This window comes from Gossypium arboreum, chromosome 4 (genome assembly GCF_025698485.1).
Source record: "Gossypium arboreum isolate Shixiya-1 chromosome 4, ASM2569848v2, whole genome shotgun sequence".
NCBI lineage: Eukaryota > Viridiplantae > Streptophyta > Magnoliopsida > Malvales > Malvaceae > Gossypium > Gossypium arboreum.
Window position 1 is genome coordinate 118,306,063 of NC_069073.1, and position 17,350 is coordinate 118,323,412.

The 17,350-nt window shown below is 29.7% G+C and overlaps 2 long non-coding RNA genes, 3 other non-coding genes and 1 pseudogene across 5 annotated transcripts in view; 3 read left to right on the top strand and 3 right to left on the bottom strand.

Moving 5' to 3' along the window:
• The window catches only part of LOC128291893 (uncharacterized), a 2,061-nt gene extending 519 nt beyond the window's left edge, over nucleotides 1-1,542 (bottom strand). The window contains exon 1 of the long non-coding RNA XR_008281871.1: nucleotides 1,368-1,542. This is a non-coding gene — a long non-coding RNA (uncharacterized LOC128291893). The remainder of the gene's footprint in view (nucleotides 1-1,367) is intronic.
• On the top strand, nucleotides 853-924 carry TRNAP-UGG (transfer RNA proline (anticodon UGG)). The gene has a single exon. It is a non-coding gene; the product is annotated as a tRNA-Pro (tRNA).
• A 1,566-nt stretch (nucleotides 1,543-3,108) lies between the features above and the next one.
• TRNAN-GUU (transfer RNA asparagine (anticodon GUU)) lies at nucleotides 3,109-3,182 on the top strand. Its single transcript has one exon. It is a non-coding gene; the product is annotated as a tRNA-Asn (tRNA).
• A 3,235-nt stretch (nucleotides 3,183-6,417) lies between these two features.
• Nucleotides 6,418-8,399, bottom strand: LOC108458547 (probable beta-D-xylosidase 5; annotated as a pseudogene).
• A 1,739-nt stretch (nucleotides 8,400-10,138) lies between these two features.
• LOC128291852 (uncharacterized) lies at nucleotides 10,139-11,218 on the bottom strand. Its single transcript, XR_008281789.1, has 2 exons — nucleotides 11,085-11,218; nucleotides 10,139-10,429 (listed from the first exon to the last, which is right to left on the bottom strand). It is a non-coding gene; the product is annotated as an uncharacterized LOC128291852 (long non-coding RNA).
• A 3,233-nt stretch (nucleotides 11,219-14,451) lies between these two features.
• On the top strand, nucleotides 14,452-14,525 carry TRNAN-GUU (transfer RNA asparagine (anticodon GUU)). Its single transcript has one exon. It is a non-coding gene; the product is annotated as a tRNA-Asn (tRNA).
• The last annotated feature ends 2,825 nt before the right edge of the window (nucleotides 14,526-17,350 follow it).

Consider the following 17,350-nt stretch of genomic DNA (forward strand, 5'->3'; position numbering starts at 1 on the left):
ACAAAGTGGTGAAGCACTTTAAAGGTACAAAACTTGGTTAAGGTGGGATTTGTTTCAGGATCCATAGCATAATTACCAAATGACTTTAGCAGCTAAAGACTGTAGTAGATATCACCTCCACTGCTCCCATCAAGTCAGTATGCAAAGTCCCAAAATTAAAAGGTTATTAGGACACAACACTTGCTGATCATTTGATAACAGCCTAATTGTCCGATAAGCTCATCTTTAACCCTTAGCTCAAGTACCAAGTTCGTATTCAAACATCAGACAACTTGCTGACAAGTTAGCATCTAGTCATCAAAATTTAGAAGGATCTTGAAGAAGATTGCTAATAGCTAAAACCAAATAATGGGGGGATTAAGGACTGGGCGTTTGGTCTAGTGGTATAATTCTCGCTTTGGGTGCGAGAGGTCCTGAGGTCCTGAGTTTGATTCTCGGAATGCCCCTTCTTCTTCTTTTTTTTTTTTTGTAATTAGGCTAGAGGAAGTAGGCAGGAAAACTAGTGAATGAGAAAAGCCAAGTCCAGTTTTGGATCAGCACAGAGTTTATTAGCATAATTACCAAATGGCTTTAGCAGCTAAAGACTAAACATCAATAACGTATTCAGGCATTTGGTATGCAAAGTCCCAGAAATAAAATGTCATTAGGAAACAACACTAGCTCTGATCATTTTGACAACAGCCTAATTGACCAATAAACTCATCTTCAACCATTGGCTCAAGTACCAAGTGAGCATCCAAACTTCAGAACAACTTGCTGACAGGTGACCATCTAGTCATCAAATTTTAGCAGGATCTTGAAAAGGAAAAATAGCGAATAAGAAGAACCAAATCATAACAAGCATCAAAAGTTGGGCATTTGGTCTAGTGGTATGATTCTCGCTTTGGGTGCGAGAGGTCTCGAGTTCGATTCTCGGAATGCCCCTAAAATAAAACTTATTTTTTGTTTTCCATTTTTTTCCCTTAGCTAAATTTTACAACTTGAAATAATTGATTATCAGTACAATCTCAAGTCAACTTCTATACTAATATAGAACATGATGAAATCCAGCTCTGTTTTCTGACAACATTCCTCACAAATAAGTACCCAACATGAATCAATAAATAAGAAAATTATTTCGAATGCCTGCACAAATGGGGACATTTTAATCTGGAAATTTTTTTTATCCAAATTAGGTGACCAAATTAGGTGAAAAAGAATCTCCCTTTCCTATCATGACATATGAACTATAAAGTTTAACCTAACCCTAAGCTCAAACAGGGTATGTAAAACATCAGGCCATAAACTGTTACTTACAGTTGAGAAAATAAAGAGCACGAATTAGTTAACAGTATACAGCTTAAGTGGGAAGTCGTCAAGCTTCGTACCTGCAACTTATATGCGATTCGTGGTTAGTTTATGAGAAATTGGCGGTTAATTTCAATGGGTTCTCACCGGAACCGGCGGAGCAAGGAAACGGCTTTTCTTTTTCTGATTGGTGAAGAGTAGGGTCAGAATGAAGTCCAAAGACATAATTTATAATAAATTTAGAATTTCATCATCACGGTCAAAATGGAGTCCAATACTTTCATTTACGTCTTATCTATTCTTTTGAAAAAAAATATTTTATGTACCAGTTAATCAAACATCAATTTAAAGATTTATTTGTTAAATTTGCATAAATATTATTATCAATAGTATAAGTATTATTATCAATTCAAAAAGATGTAAGTTCGAGTTTATTTTATTTTTCTTCTATTTACGTGTAGGGGGTTGTGGAGAGTTTCAAGCATACCTATAATGAGATTGTTAAAAAAAATCTCAAATTTTTATATAAGAAATAGATAATTTTATAAAATAATAAGTAAAAACAGGATTAATTACTCATATATATATATATATATATATAAATTATAAATATAATTAACTGAATAATTGAGTTGATAACACCAGATTTAATTAATTATTTAATTAATAGTATAAAACTAGATGAATATCTAAACAACCTTTTGAATCAATCAATATATGGTTGATTATATTATTGATTGTTATTTATAAGAATTATTTTATATTTATAAATAAGAAATTTTATTATGTTAAATAAATTTTGATTCCATTGATTTTTATTTCATTAAGAGGGGTTAATTTTATGTTTTCATTAACAAGAAAAATTTTAAAAAATTTTATGTCGGAGGCTGTGTTCACCAACTATTGAACCTTTTCTTGGAGTCTGAGGCGTGAAATAAGATCCTTGGTTCGGTCCTGGTAAGATAAGGTCATGTCACAAAAGGAGAACTTGCTCGTATTAGGATCATTTTTGTCGCATGCAAATGGCTGAGCTTGAGTGTTATATGGGACGAGAACTAGGAAAAATGAGAGGCATAAAGCAAAAGAAAACTGGGTTTTTAATTTCATGGCTTAATTTTGATGGTTTTAGGTCAGTTTTCATGGTGGAATATTGCTACCATGCAGCTCTTTTATAGTAGTTGAAGTTTCTAAAGGTTGGTCTGGTCTTTTTTCTTGGGGTTAATTCCACTAAAAGTCCCTTAGATTATGACTTTAATTTTAAATTGGCCTTTAATTTTATTATGTTAAATTAATTTTGATCCCATTGAATGATTTTTTATTTCATTAAGAGTGAATAATTTTATGTTGAATTGTCTGTTATTTTTCATTAACAAGAAAAATTTAAAATATATATATATTACTTTAGAGTTTAGTCTTAAATATTGAATGAATATTTACCACACTTGTAATATTTGGTTCTGTTGAATTTTAATTATTTATAAATTTATTATAATCAAATATAATATAAAATAATATATTGATAGTAATTATATATTATTTATTAATTATTTTGGTACTTTTATTTTATTAAAAAACATTATGATCAATTTATGAAGTTAAAAAAGGAAAAATAAAAATTGATGAGGGAAAAGTATTAATTTACATAATATATTAACTAGTAAAGTATTATTCTGATCTATAAATTAAAAAAAATATATATATATATATATATATATATGTATATTCTATTTATTAGTATTACTTTGATTTTTGAATAATCAGCAAAATTACATAGCCTTGAACTGTATTATATTAAAATAAAAATCAGTTGTTCAATAACAAGCTGGAGTAGCTCAGTCGGTTAGAGCGTATGGCTGTTAACCATAAGGTCGGAGGTTCGACCCCTCCCTCTAGCGTTTTTAGGTCCCTAATTTTTGGGTTTTTGCGTTTCACGTTTCCTGGGCTGCGTTTTTACCTTCTTTTCACTTTTTTGGGCCATCAATCTTTTAAAATCTTTTCAGTTTAAGGGATTTTTTTTTTCATTTTTCTGCTCCCCATTTTGTATTTTTCTTCAACCAGTATTTTTCATTTATTTAAATTTGGCATAATGAGAAATTTAAGTCTTAAATTTTCAATTTTTCTAAATTTGGCCCTTATTCTTTATTTAAGTTAAATTTGACCCTAATTTTTGAAAAGAGTCTAATTTCATCATAATTTTTTTCCAAAAAGAGTTGAATTGTTGTTTTTAAACAAAAATACTAACTAAAATTTTATTTTTTAAATATAGTAGCCCAAATGATAATTCACGATACTTCATGCTATTCTTTTTTTTGAATTTTTATACCTTTTTGGATTTTTAAAATTTTGATATTTTAAAATCATTTTGATATTTTAAAATTTTTCTTAAAAATAATTCTAACAAAATAAATCTTAAACTAAAAACTATTAGAAAATCTATAAAAATAATTAAAAATACAATTTTTTAAAAATATAAAAAATTAAATATTTATAAATCTAAAAATTCTTAAATTTAAAAGTATAATACTATTAGAAAATCTATAAAATAATGAAAAATAATTTTTAAAAAATATATAAAAATTAAATATGTATAATTCACGTATTCTTCATGCTATTATTTTTAAAATTTTTATACTTTTTTGGACTTTTAAAATTTTAATATTTTAAAATCATTTTCATATTTTAAAATTTTTCTTAAAAATAATTCTAAAAAATAAATCTTAAACTAAAACTATTAGAAAATGTATAAAATAATTAAAAATACATTTTTTAAAAATATATAAAAAATTAAATATGTACTTAAATTTAAAAGTATAAAATACTATTAGAAAATCTATAAAAATAATTAAAAATAAAAAATTTAAAAAATTAAATATATATAAATCTAAAAAGTTTGAAATTAAAAGTATAAAATTTTTAACTAACATTTCTTGCAAATTTTTATTATATAAAAATATTTTAAAAATTTCAAACTAAATCCCATTTGTTTTTTACGGATGATAAACACCTTCAATCACATCAACAACTTCATGTTGTTTTACTCATAAATTGCTTTGCTAATTTTATTTAGTTTTTTTCTCAAACCCATAAAAGCCCTAATAAAATCTATATTAATGCAAGATTCAAGTTCCACTATTAGTTCAATTGTTGTTGCTCGAATCTTCAAGAAACAAAATCTAGGTTTGCAACACTACTTTCGTTATTGAGAATGGTAAAAACTTTTACCATCAATGACCCATCTATAAGTTTTCCTAATAATTATAAAAATAAAAAAGGAGAAAAAATAATAAAGAAGGGAAAGAGAAATGAGCAAAATGTTCTATTATATTATTTGAGTTTTTTTTTTGCTAAGTTTCAATTTTTGGAATTTGAGATTATTTTCTTTTAATTTAAATACAAAGTATGCTACTATCGTTCTAAACCCAATAATTTCTTTTCTGTAACTCCAATTATTAGATTAATTTGATTTTGAGTAACTTTCAGCTTTAAAATTTTGATTTTTTAAGTCACCATTTTACTTTTAGCTATAGATAAAACATATATATATTGTTTTTAATAATTTAGGAATAGTGGAGTCAACGCTAATCTACATGAAAAAAGAGAAAAAAAAAAGGTAAAGAACGATGAAAATGAAAAGACTGTAAAATAACAAAGTAAATGACAGAAAAAATAAATGGCATTAAAGTGATTGGGTATTTAATGTTTTTTTTCTTTTTTGTAAAAGTTCAAACACTGATTTTTAATAAAATTAGATGTCAAAAAATTAGCTGTAAATTCCTCGATTTTTCCTTTTTGTGTTGTTTTTTTTACATGAATTTTATTTATTTTAAAGATATTTTAACTATGCCTTAAGGATCAAATTAACCATTAACCATTAACCCTTTGAATTAAGGCCTAATGTTATTTTTTTAATAGAAGTTAACAGTCAAGTAACAAAAATGTAACAATTTGACAAAGTTAGATTGTATGACTTTTAGTTGAGTGATTAAAATGTAATTTTGAATAAAGTTTAGGGACAGTATGCTTAAAATTGTATTTAATCTAATTTAGTTGAATTGTTTTGTTATTAATTTGACTTTAATTAATAATCAAAGACCGTAATTACTTATAATAAATTTTATTGAAGGAAAGAGATAAACCTCATTTATATTAAAAGATAGAGGACTAGAATAATAATTTTTATTTTACTTAAATTATCGAGAAATCAAAATTTTAGAAATAATTTTACATTAGATTTCCATTTATAATTTTAATAGGAGTGACCAAAATAATTGACCTATATAATGTGAGTGCTTAAAATGATTTGAAAATTGAGTGATGTAGTTTACCAAAAGAATAAAAATGCAACTAGATTATAATTTATGATAGAGTGGTGTGAAAAATAATGTAAATAATGTATTTATTAAAATCTTATATTAAAATTAATAAAGTTTTAATTGAAATGATAAAATATTTTTGGTCATTTCTTAATTGAGTTGATGTCCGTAACATAAACTAAATCAAAGACTTAAATAATAGTGTATATATATATATATATATATTAAATTATGAACACTCATATTACGGGTTAAGGAAAAATATATAAAATTAACATCAATATTAAGTTGAACTCGCATTTAAAAATCTTAAATATTCTAATTTTACCCTCATTTATTTTGATTTTTTTTTGAAATTGTAGTTTAATCTATTTAATTTTAAAATAAAATATGTAATTATTTAAAGGCATCTTATATTTTTATATAGTATGCTATACATATATAAACAGTGGAGAATCTAGGGCTGCAGGGGCCGATCCTCCTAAAATGTAAAATTGTTATTTAGGCTCTTGAGATTTTTTTAAAATTTTAAATTAGTAAAGGTAAAATTACACTTTGACCCCCTAAAATTATAAAAATGCGATTTAATCCTTTAAAAGTTATAAATATATAAACTATAAAAAAAATTAAAATTTCATCTGGCCCCCTAAAAAGTTGTTCTGGCTTCACCTGTGTATATAAATATAAAATATTTTAATTATGATAAACATAACAAGAGTACACCAACTCTTATATCTATTAAAAACAAAGCTAATATCAATATCCCTGATGATATTAGCTCAGTTACTGCTCTTAGTATTCTCATACTTCCCAAAGCACCATAATTTATTCTAATACAGTACTAAAATGCAAGCTATTATAAGCTTTGCCTGCCATCAAGTAATAGAAACCAAAGGTTCCCCACTTTCATCCCCTGCTTGCCTCACAACAAAATGGTACCTCACTTGGTGCTCACTGGTTGTGCCTACAAAAATGGTATGTTGTCCTATAACTAGTTTCCTCTTCTCTTCAACATCCACTAAGCTCAGGTCTTTGCACACATTTAAGCTCGTTGTCACTTGGTCTTCCCTTTCTTAACTCCAACCCTTTCGAACTCGATCAACTGCATGTTTGGTGCGGTGACCACTTTCATGCTCGATGGCTTCCAAAAGAGGAGAACTATATGAGCTCCGTCCATTGGTCCATTGTTTTTAACTTCGATCATGAGGTTGAATTGTAGGTCGTCGCAGTTTGCAACCTTTGATGCGTCGATTGCTTCGCCGTTGTTGGGGTATGGTTCGAGGAGGATGTTGTTTGGTGCTGAGTTGATTAGTATTGTGGAAGGAGCTGATATTATGAATTTTGAGAATGATGAGTAACTTAGCCCGTGTCTGAATTCGTAAAGGGTTTTGCCATTGTAGAATCGGTAGGTTAGTCTAGGGAAGTTTGTGGTGGCTTTGGCTCACATGTTCATGTCGGTCATCGGGACTTTATCAGCGTACTCTTGGAGGTACCATGTGAATGGTAACCTCCCAGTTGATCATACACCAAGGAAAATTCATTAATGTACTGATGTATTGATGTATTTGAGGTAAAATGTAATTAAAAAAGGAATAGAAAAGCCAACCTAGATTATGATATCCAAATATGATCTGAGCAATGGCATCTCCTTCTACTTGACCTTGATACCCGACCCATAAAATGGCTCCGATTTTTGCATGTTCCTTGCAAATGTTATATCAATAGGACCAGCAGCCAAAACTACAAGGACTACTTTTCCATGCTGCATTAGCAACATCAATCATTAACTTCTCTTGATATCCTAGCAATGTCAAGTTTACTCTATTGAGCCCTTCGGCCTCGATCGATTGATCTAGCCCCACAACAAGTACCACAGCATCGGCGTTCACCGCTGTCTGAACCATGAGATCGATAAATGTATCATTATTGCATTTCACATCCCTACACCCTGCCTCATGTATAACCATTGAGACATACTTTTGCAGCTCTTGTAAAGGGCTAGTATACTGGCAAGGTACACCGGCGTAGTTACTTATCATAACCTTCGTGGCATTAGTGTTCAGTCCGATAACGGCTAAACTCTTTATGATGGTTCGAGATAGAGGAAGGATTCTGTCGTTGTCGAGTAAAACTATTCCCTGCTTGGCAGCATCGAGGGCCAACTCTTGGTGATCATCTGTGCATACATCGGATGGACTGAGGTTACCGAACCGAAGCTGTTTCGGGTTTCCATCGAAGAAGCCGAGCCTCATTAGAACTATATAGTTATATATTAAAGCTTGATCAACAACAGATTCTTCTACTTCAAATTGACTACATTCATCGTGTATTTCCCCAAATAATCCCCACATTTTATGTTTGAACCTGCTTTCAAAGCAAGGGCCACTGCATCTTCAGGTTTTGCAGTGTAATGGATGGCATTATAATGAACCTCAATTGAGTCACAGTCTGAAACAATGTATCTGCCAAAAAACATTGAGAAATATGTTACCATTAACACTTAGGCTCAGTTTTGGAAAAGAAATTGTGTTTGTTTTAAATTTATTTTTTTGTTAAAGAGAGGTCGACTTCTTTTGAAGAAGTCTTCAAAGTGTCGACTATTTAAAGGAGACGAATTTTCTCAATGAGTTTCTATTGCCCCCAGAACAAATTATGGTTTTGTCTCTTGACTCTACGAAGAGCATGAGTGCCTTGAAAAGCTGCCTATACTAGTCACACTCCTAACCTAAAAGCATATAGGTAATCTTCAGGGGAGGATACCACTTGATACGGTCGTACCAAAGGCAAATATCCCCCCATTTTCTTGGTAGGTGATCATGTGCTATTCATGGTTTTTATATAAGAGATGTTATGTGAATTTATCATTTTTTCAGGTAGGTTTTGTAACACCCCCTAACCCTATCCCGTAGTCGGAATAGGATTACAGAGTATTATCGGTTACTATAGTTCGATTACAATTAATAGAGAAAGAAATAAAATTCAATTCATAAAATATATCTTATTGTCCCTTTAATGGACCCTCGAGGCTTAAAATGTATGTTAGAACCAAACCGGGACTCAATCGGAAGCTTATAAAATTTTTCGTATAATACTTAAAATTTCCTTTAATGAATAATACCACAAGCCCGTGTTGTCACCCCGTGTGACTCACACGACTTGGACATGACTGTGTCCTTTACCCGTGTACAACAATGACTTATTACTCATGAATAAACTAGCCTCACACGGCCAGGTCACACGCCTGTGTGCTCAGCCCGTGTAGTATTATATTTTACAAAGTTTAGGTGCAAGGGACGCATGACCTATCAACATGCCCGTGTGCAAGCCATGTATCTCACACGGTCTGATCACATGCCCGTATGACATGCTATGTGGACTCAAAATGAACCTTATAGTTCAAATTTACCAACCCTGCAAACCTTGAATAGCAAGCAATTTAAAATACAATCTTTCAACCAGTCCAAAACATGATTAATCATATCTAATACACACTAAAACCACTAGTATAACGATTTAACTCACGTATTTTCAATAACTATTTAACTTAGAATTTCCAAACATTATAGTTAAATACCATCCAAATCAATTCAAAATAAAATTATATAAGTGACTATTTTATAAACATAAATTTTGCTAATATAAATTAACCTTTATCATCCTTATACTAGTAATATTCATACTCAAAATAACATTAAGACAACCTAGGTACATGCCATTCCTCAAGATAAGATACATCACCAAGTATTTGAGTTCGGGAGTTAGCTTGGATGCTGAGACGTTATTTATTTTGTACCTAACTTGCGCACGGAAACAAACCGTAAGCTGAGTATACACTCAGTGGTATTTCTATAAACCAATACTTAATTTATGCATTTATACTTAAACTATAGAATCCAATAAATAAACACATCATGAACATTCAATTAATTGTCTTCATTTTATAATAACATTTATCATTAGAATCGAAACCAGTAAGATATTCAATTCATCAAGTATCATTAGGTCTTGATGCGATAATTTACCCCTATTAACATAATTCGGACCTGGACGGATACACGGATCCAACCCACACACCGGGATAGTATATAATGTTTCATCAGTCGAAGCTGAAATACACCGTAAAAGTAACATTAACAGTAACTGTAGCAGTAGCGGTACATAGAGTACCTCATCGGAACAAATTTGGAACAGTAACAGTAGTTGACACTTATTGTAACACCCCAAACCCGGCCCAGACGTTATGACCGGATCCGACATGCCACATCGAAGCGTTCAAAACATTTTATATTGTTGATCCAGAAAAACTTACTTAGTGTTTTAAAAGATAATTTCATTATAGGTTAAAGTGAATGGAAGTCGTGCACCGGTAGGAAACCGAAAAAGAGGTGGTGAGTCCATCGGACCGCTTAAGTACCAAGCTCCTTCGGATCCAATCCTGACATGCATACCACCATTGCCACACCTTAACGTCATGGATATTTCTAGGAAACCGATTTGATTAAGTCATTTTTAGGAAAAGTGATTAATTTTGGAAAATATTTTCATTGCGGAAGCTTTGCTTATTGTCGTGTTATTTTGAAATCAATTGTTGTTTTTGAAAACGCGCCCTAAAGCTATCCAATTTCAACAGTTAAAATAAGTAATACCTATCTTAGTAATACATATTAAAACCATCAAAAATAATTAAGCGGCCTTATTACATTTAAAAACTCAAAACTTCAAACGTAAATAAAAGTATGTCCAGCTCACCAGAAGAAAATCAAACTTTCAGAACGGGTGGCCACTCCGAATTCCCTCACAGCTCCAAGCCCACTATGGTTGGGGATTTCCTGCGTGGATGAAAATAAAAGGGGTGAGTTTGGGGAAACTCAGTGTGTAAGAAAAACCCATTCAAAGCCCAAGTCAGCTCAAGCCTATTGGGCCTAAGCCCATTCAGGTAACAGTGGTACTAGACTAGAGCCCTTTTCAGATTACAATAAACTGGGCCTTAGCCCCTTATTCAGATAACAGTATGGCCCATAGGCCCATTTCAAAATACATGCAACATCAATAACATATGCAAGCCCATTTGGGGAGACTACTCAACCCACCAACCATTACACTCCACCCGTACCAGCCCTACACTCCATGTGGGGAATAGCTCAACCCACCCATTAACACTCCACGAGCTTGCCTTTTTGCTCAGTTATCGATAAATTAAGGCAAAGCCTCCAGTACGTAGACAAGCCACTTTCAGTACTTCCTCCGTCAATATCTCAATCCCATGCATCAGATAATAACAACATGGCATGCAGTAAATAACAACAGTCAAACATGCATTTAGGTCAATTTAACCCTAGGGGTATTTCGGTAATTTATCTACTAGGGGTAAAACTATAAATTTTCCACTTTTAAAGGTATTTCAGTAATTTATCTATTTTAGGGTTTTTCATGCATATTCCTACTTTTCACGTACTAACAGAATCACGTACCAAGGGTTCTTACCGAATTGGGCCCGTTGGCCCATCATTCCAATTTTGGCCTATTAAGCCCAAAAATATCGAGGGCACAGAAATCATGCACTTTGCAGTCCAAATTTTGCAGCTTACCAAAAACATTAATCGATTTACCTCACAGTATTCGCAGACATCAAATCTACAAAATACCGGTTTTCGGCATTTCGGCTTTTCGACTTTTGCTGATCCAGACTAAGAAAGAGGGTGTTAGTTACACACCTGTTTGCGACGATATGCTGACGAGATCCACACACGAACTGCCTACAATTTGATTACTAACACGTTAATCTAACTATTCAAATACGAACTACGTATTAACCCCTTACAATATTTAGCCAACCACACCTACAGATCATAGTAAGCTTATAAGAAAACAATAAGCAACTCATTAACAAATTTTTGTCAATGTTTACCACATAATCATAATTTCACTACAAGTTGTCTTCCTGAGCAACAGTCACTAAATTATTTATAACTGGAGCTATGAAACTCCAAATCAAGTGCCGTTAATTTTCCTTGAAAATAGACTCATATATCTTCTATCCATAAAATTTTCAGAATTTTTGGTATGGCCAATCAATACCAGATTTTTCTTAAAGTTTCCCATGTTTCACTGTTTGACTAATCTGACCACTCTTCATTACGAATCAAATTTCTCATTGTACAGAATTCAAAATATGTTCTCGTTTATTCCATTTGAAACTAGACTCATTAAGCTTTAATTACATAATTTATTCACCTTCTAACTCAACTCTCACAATTTATGGTGATTTTCCAAAGTCACATTACTGCTGCTGTCCCAAGCAGATTTATTGCCAAATTCACTCTTTCACACCTAACTTGCATGCATGTTATTTAAACATGTATATCACCAATCAATCATCACATATCTATGATTTTACTTAAGTATAATCTCCATTTCATCATTTTAAAGCACAACATGTTAGCCGATTTTTCCCTTTAGCATCTAAGGCACATGCATGTTCATTTGTTTGGCTCAACTTCACCTATCTTCCATTTTTCATCAAAAGAACATGAAACAACAACCATTTCCTTCATTTTAATTCATGACCAAATGCTCACAACACAACCAAAAACCAAAATATGCTTCAAGAGTTAAGGTAGAATCAAGAAGAACTCATGAACATCAAGATAGAAGCAAACTACCATGAACTTACCTTCAATTTTCTTCCCCAAGTGACCGAACATTTAAGAGCTTTCTCCTCTCCTTTCTCTTCTCTAACTTTAGGCTATGATGAACAAAGATGGACAAAATTTTGTTCTTTTCACCCCTTTTTCTTTTAATAAAATTTCATATTTCATCCATTTAATTCTTTAATACAAAAGACATGAAATGCCCATCATGGAACATTTACCTAAACCATTGTCATGGAACATTTACCTAACCCATTATCATGGAATATTTACCTAATCCATTATCATGGAACATTTACCTAGCCCATTATCAATTTGTACCATGAATTATGGATATCAAGTGCTCATATTGTCTACAACAACATGATGGCTGGCCACTTCATGTAAAATGGGAGGTTTGTCATGCAAATCCTCCTATTTTGCACTCCTATTTATTTGGCCACTTCAATTTAGCCTATAGCATTTTCAAACATTTTCACATAGGTTCTATTTCATAATTTCACCCTTTTTTTTTTCTTATGGAACAAAAATTAACTAAAATTGCCGGGTTCTATCTTAAGCTTGGGCCTTCTAGAGGCCCACTAACATAATTAAACCTATGCCAACATTCACAGAATTCCCGAAAGTTGGGGCGTTACACTTATAGTGCCTTATCGACATAAAGTCAGAATATCCCTAAACACTTCCAATCCTATGGCATGCCAATTATATTCGACTTGTAGATAACGAGTGCCTGGATTGAGGTCCGACACGCCGTGAAACTTGCTCGTATTAGGAATATCATTTTTGTCGCATGCAAATGGCTGAGCTTGAGTGTTATATGGGATGAGAACTAGGAAAAATGAGAGGCATAAAGCAAAAGAAAACTGGGTTTTCAATTTCATGGCTTAATTTTGCTGGTTTTAGGTCAGTTTTCATGGTGGAATATTGCTACCATGCAGCTTTTTTATAGTAGAAGTTGAAGTTTTTAAAGGTTGCTTGGGGTTAATTCCACTAAAAGTCCTTTAGATTATGACTTTAATTTTAAATTGGTCTCTAAATTTCAAAACATTCTAAATGAACCCTTCCATCAGCCTAACATCAACTTTAGGGGGAAAGGCAACAACTATGTGAAGTAAAACTAAAAAAAATTGTATTAAAATTACTTAAATTAAAATTTTAACTTCTAAAGGGGCCAAAATTATAAATTTTCCATTTAATAAGGCTAAAGAAGATTAAAATAAACTCTATATATAAGAGACATTAAAAGTGCAATCACAGCGAGCAAAACCCGATTCGATTTGAAAAGTTCGATAAAAAAATTCAAATTTTGACATCAGTATTGTTATCAATGCAAGAAGACGTAAGTTTGAGTGTGTTGTATTATTCTTCTATTTACAGGTTGGGAGAGGCTATGGGTAATTTCAAGCATACCTATAATGTGATTGTTAAAAAAATCTCAAATTTTATATAAGAAATAGATAATTTTTATAAAATAATAAGTAAAAACAAGATTAATTACTCATATATATAAAATTTTAAATTATAAATATAATTTTTTAACTGAATAATTGAGTTCATAAAACCAGATTTAATTAATTAATTAATTAATTAATAGTATAAAACTAGAAATATGAATATCTAAACAAACTTTTGAATCAATCAATATATGGTTGATTATATTATTTTAAGTTATTTATAAGAATTATTTTATATTTATAAATAAGAAATTTTATTATGTTAAATAAATTTTGATTCCATTGAATGATTTTTATTTCATTAAGAGGAGATAATTTTATGTTTTCAATAACAAGAAAAAATTTAAAAATTTATATTACTTTAGAGTTTAGTCTTAAATATTAAATGAATATTTCCACACTTGTCATCTTTGGTTCTGTTGAATTTGAATTATTTATAAATTTATTATAATCAAATATAATATAAAATAATATTTTATAGTAATTATATATTATTTATTAATTATTATGGTACTTTTATTTTATTAAAAAACATTATGATCTATTTATGAATTAAATAAAGGAAAAATAAAAATTGATGAGGGAAAAATATTAATTAGTAAAATATTATTCTGATATATAAATTATAAAAAAATATATGTATGTTCTATTTATTAGTATTACTTTAATTTTTGAATAATCAGCAAAATTACATAGCCTTGAAATATATTATATTAAACTAAATTCTTAGTGGCTAAACAACAAGCTGGAGTAGCTCAGTCGGTTAGAGCGTATGGCTGTTAACCATAAGGTCGGAGGTTCGACCCCTCCCTCTAGCGTATTTACGTTCCTATATTTTGGGTTTTTGCGTTTCACGTTTTCTGGGCTGCGTTTTTACCTTCTTTTCACTTTTTTGGGCCATCACCCATCAACCTTTTAAATTCTTTTCAGTTTATGGGATTTTTTTTTTTCATTTTTCTGCTCCCCATTTTGTATTTTTCTTCAACCAGTATTTTTCATTTATTTAAATTTGGCATAATGAGAAATTTAAGTCTTAAATTTTCATTTTTTTCTAAATTTGGCCCATATTCTTTATTTAAGTTAAATTTGATCCCAATTTTTTGAAAAGAGTCTAATTTCATCATAAATTTTTTTTTAAAAGAGTTGAATTGTTGTTTTTTAAACAAAAATAGTAACTAAAATGTTAATTTTTAAATATCGGAGCCCAAATGATAATTCACGATACTTCATGCTATTTTTAAAATTTTTATTTTTTGGACTTTTAAAATTTTGATATTTTAAAATCATTTTCATATTTTAAAATTTTCTTAAAAATAATTCTAAAAAATAAAACCTAAACTAAAAACTATTAGAAAATGTATAAAATAATTAAAAATAAATTTTTTAAAATATATATAAAAAATTTAAATATGTATAAATCTAAAAATTCTTGAAATTAAAAGTTTAAAATTTTAAACTAACATTTCTTGTAAATTTTATTATATAAAAATATCTTAAAATTTCAAACTAAATCCCATTTGTTTTTTTACGAATGATCAACACCTTCAATCACTTCAACAGCTTCATGTTGTTTTACCCATAAATTGCTTTGCTAATTTTATTTTATTTTTTCTCAAACCCATAAAAGCCCTAATAAAATCCATGTTAATGCAAGATTCAGATAGAGCTAATCATGGGCTGGGCAGCCCGGCCCGAAGGCCTGCCCGAAAAATGGGAGGGTTTGGGTAAAATTATAGGCTCGAAAAATGGGCTTGGGTAAAAAAATAAGGCCCGTTTAGAAAACGAACGGGGCCTTTAATAAGAGTTTTTTGGCCCGGGCTCGAGCTTGGCTAGGCCCGAATTATCTATTAATATATTTTTTATTTTATTTTTAATTATTTTAAAATTTTAATATAACCATTTTTTATTATATTGTCAATTTGTGTATTGTTTTAATAATTATTTTAGTATCATTTTGTTTGTTTTAATATTTGTTTTATGTTTTTAAATATATTTGATTTATTATATTTTTAAAATTTTTATTTAATGAAACAACCAAAAAAAAATAATAATATAGGTCGGGCCGGGCTGGGCTTGGGCTTAGTCATTTTATTTCGGGTCGGGCTTGGACAAATTTTTAGGCCCATATTTCGGGCCGGGCCGGGCCCGAGCCTAATATACGGGCCTAAAATTTTGTCTGGGCTCGACCCGAACCCGGCCTGGCCCATGATCACCTCTAGATTAAGATTCCACTATTAAATCAATTGTTGTTGCTCGAGTCTTCAAGAAACAAAATCTAGGTTTGCAACACTACTTTCTCGTTATTGAGAATGGTAAAATTTTTTACCATTAATGACCTATCTACAGGTTTTCTTAATAATTATGAAAATAAAAAAGGAAAAAAAATAAAGAAGGGGGCAAGAGAAAATAGCAAAATGTTCTATTATATTATTTGAGTTTTTTTTTTTTGCTAAGTTTCAATTTTTGAAATTTGAGATTAGTTTCTTTTAATTTAAAATACAAAGTACGCTATTATTGTTCTAAACCCAATAGTTTTTTTCTGTAACTCCAATTTTTAGATTAATTTGATTTTTGAGTAACTTTCATCTTTAAAATTTTGAATTTTTTAAAATTTATAATACAAAGTGTTCTTTTATTCTTTTCCCACCATTTCTTATCTCAAATTTTAAGTCACCATTTTACTTTTAACTATAGATAAAACATATTTATTATTTTTAATAATTTAGGAATAGTGGAGTCAACGCCAATCTACATGAAAAAAGAGAAAAAAAAAGGGTAACGAACGATGAAAATGAAAAGACTGTAAAATAACAAAGTAAATGACAGAAAAAACAAATGGGATTAAAGGAATTGGGTATTTAATTTTTTTTTCTTTTTTGCAAAAGTTCAAACACTGATTTTTAATAAAATAAGATGTCAAAAAATTAGCTGTAAATTCCTCGATTTTCCGTTTTTGTGTTGTTTTTTTTTACATGAATTTTATTTATTTTAAATATATTTTAACTATAGCTTAAGGACCAAATTAATTATTAACCCTTTGAATTAAGGCGTAATGTTATTTTTTAATGGAAGTTAACAGTTGAGTAACAAAAATGTAACAATTTGACAAAGTTAGATTGTATAACTTTTAGTTGAGTGATTAAAATATAATTTTGAATAAAGTTTAGGGACAATATGCTTAAAAATTCTATTTAATCTAATTTAGTTGAATTGTTTTGTTATTAATTTGACTTTAATTAGTAATCAAAGACCGTAATTACTTATAATAAGTTTTATTGAAGGAAAGAGATAAACCTCATTTATATTAAAAGATAGAGGACTAGAATAATAATTTTTATTTTACTTAAATTATGCGAGAAATTAAAATTTTAGAGATAATTTTACATTATATTTCCATTTATAATTTTAATAGGAGTGATCAAAATAATCGAACTATATAATGTGAGTGCTTAAAATGATTTGAAAATTGAGTGATGTAGTTTACCAAAAGAATAAAAATACAACTAGATTATAATTTATGATACAGTGATGTGAAAAAATAATGTAAAAATGTATTTATTAAAATCTTATATTAAAATTAATAAAGTTTTAATTGAAATGATAAAAATATTTTTGGTCATTTCTTAATTGAATAGATGTCCAC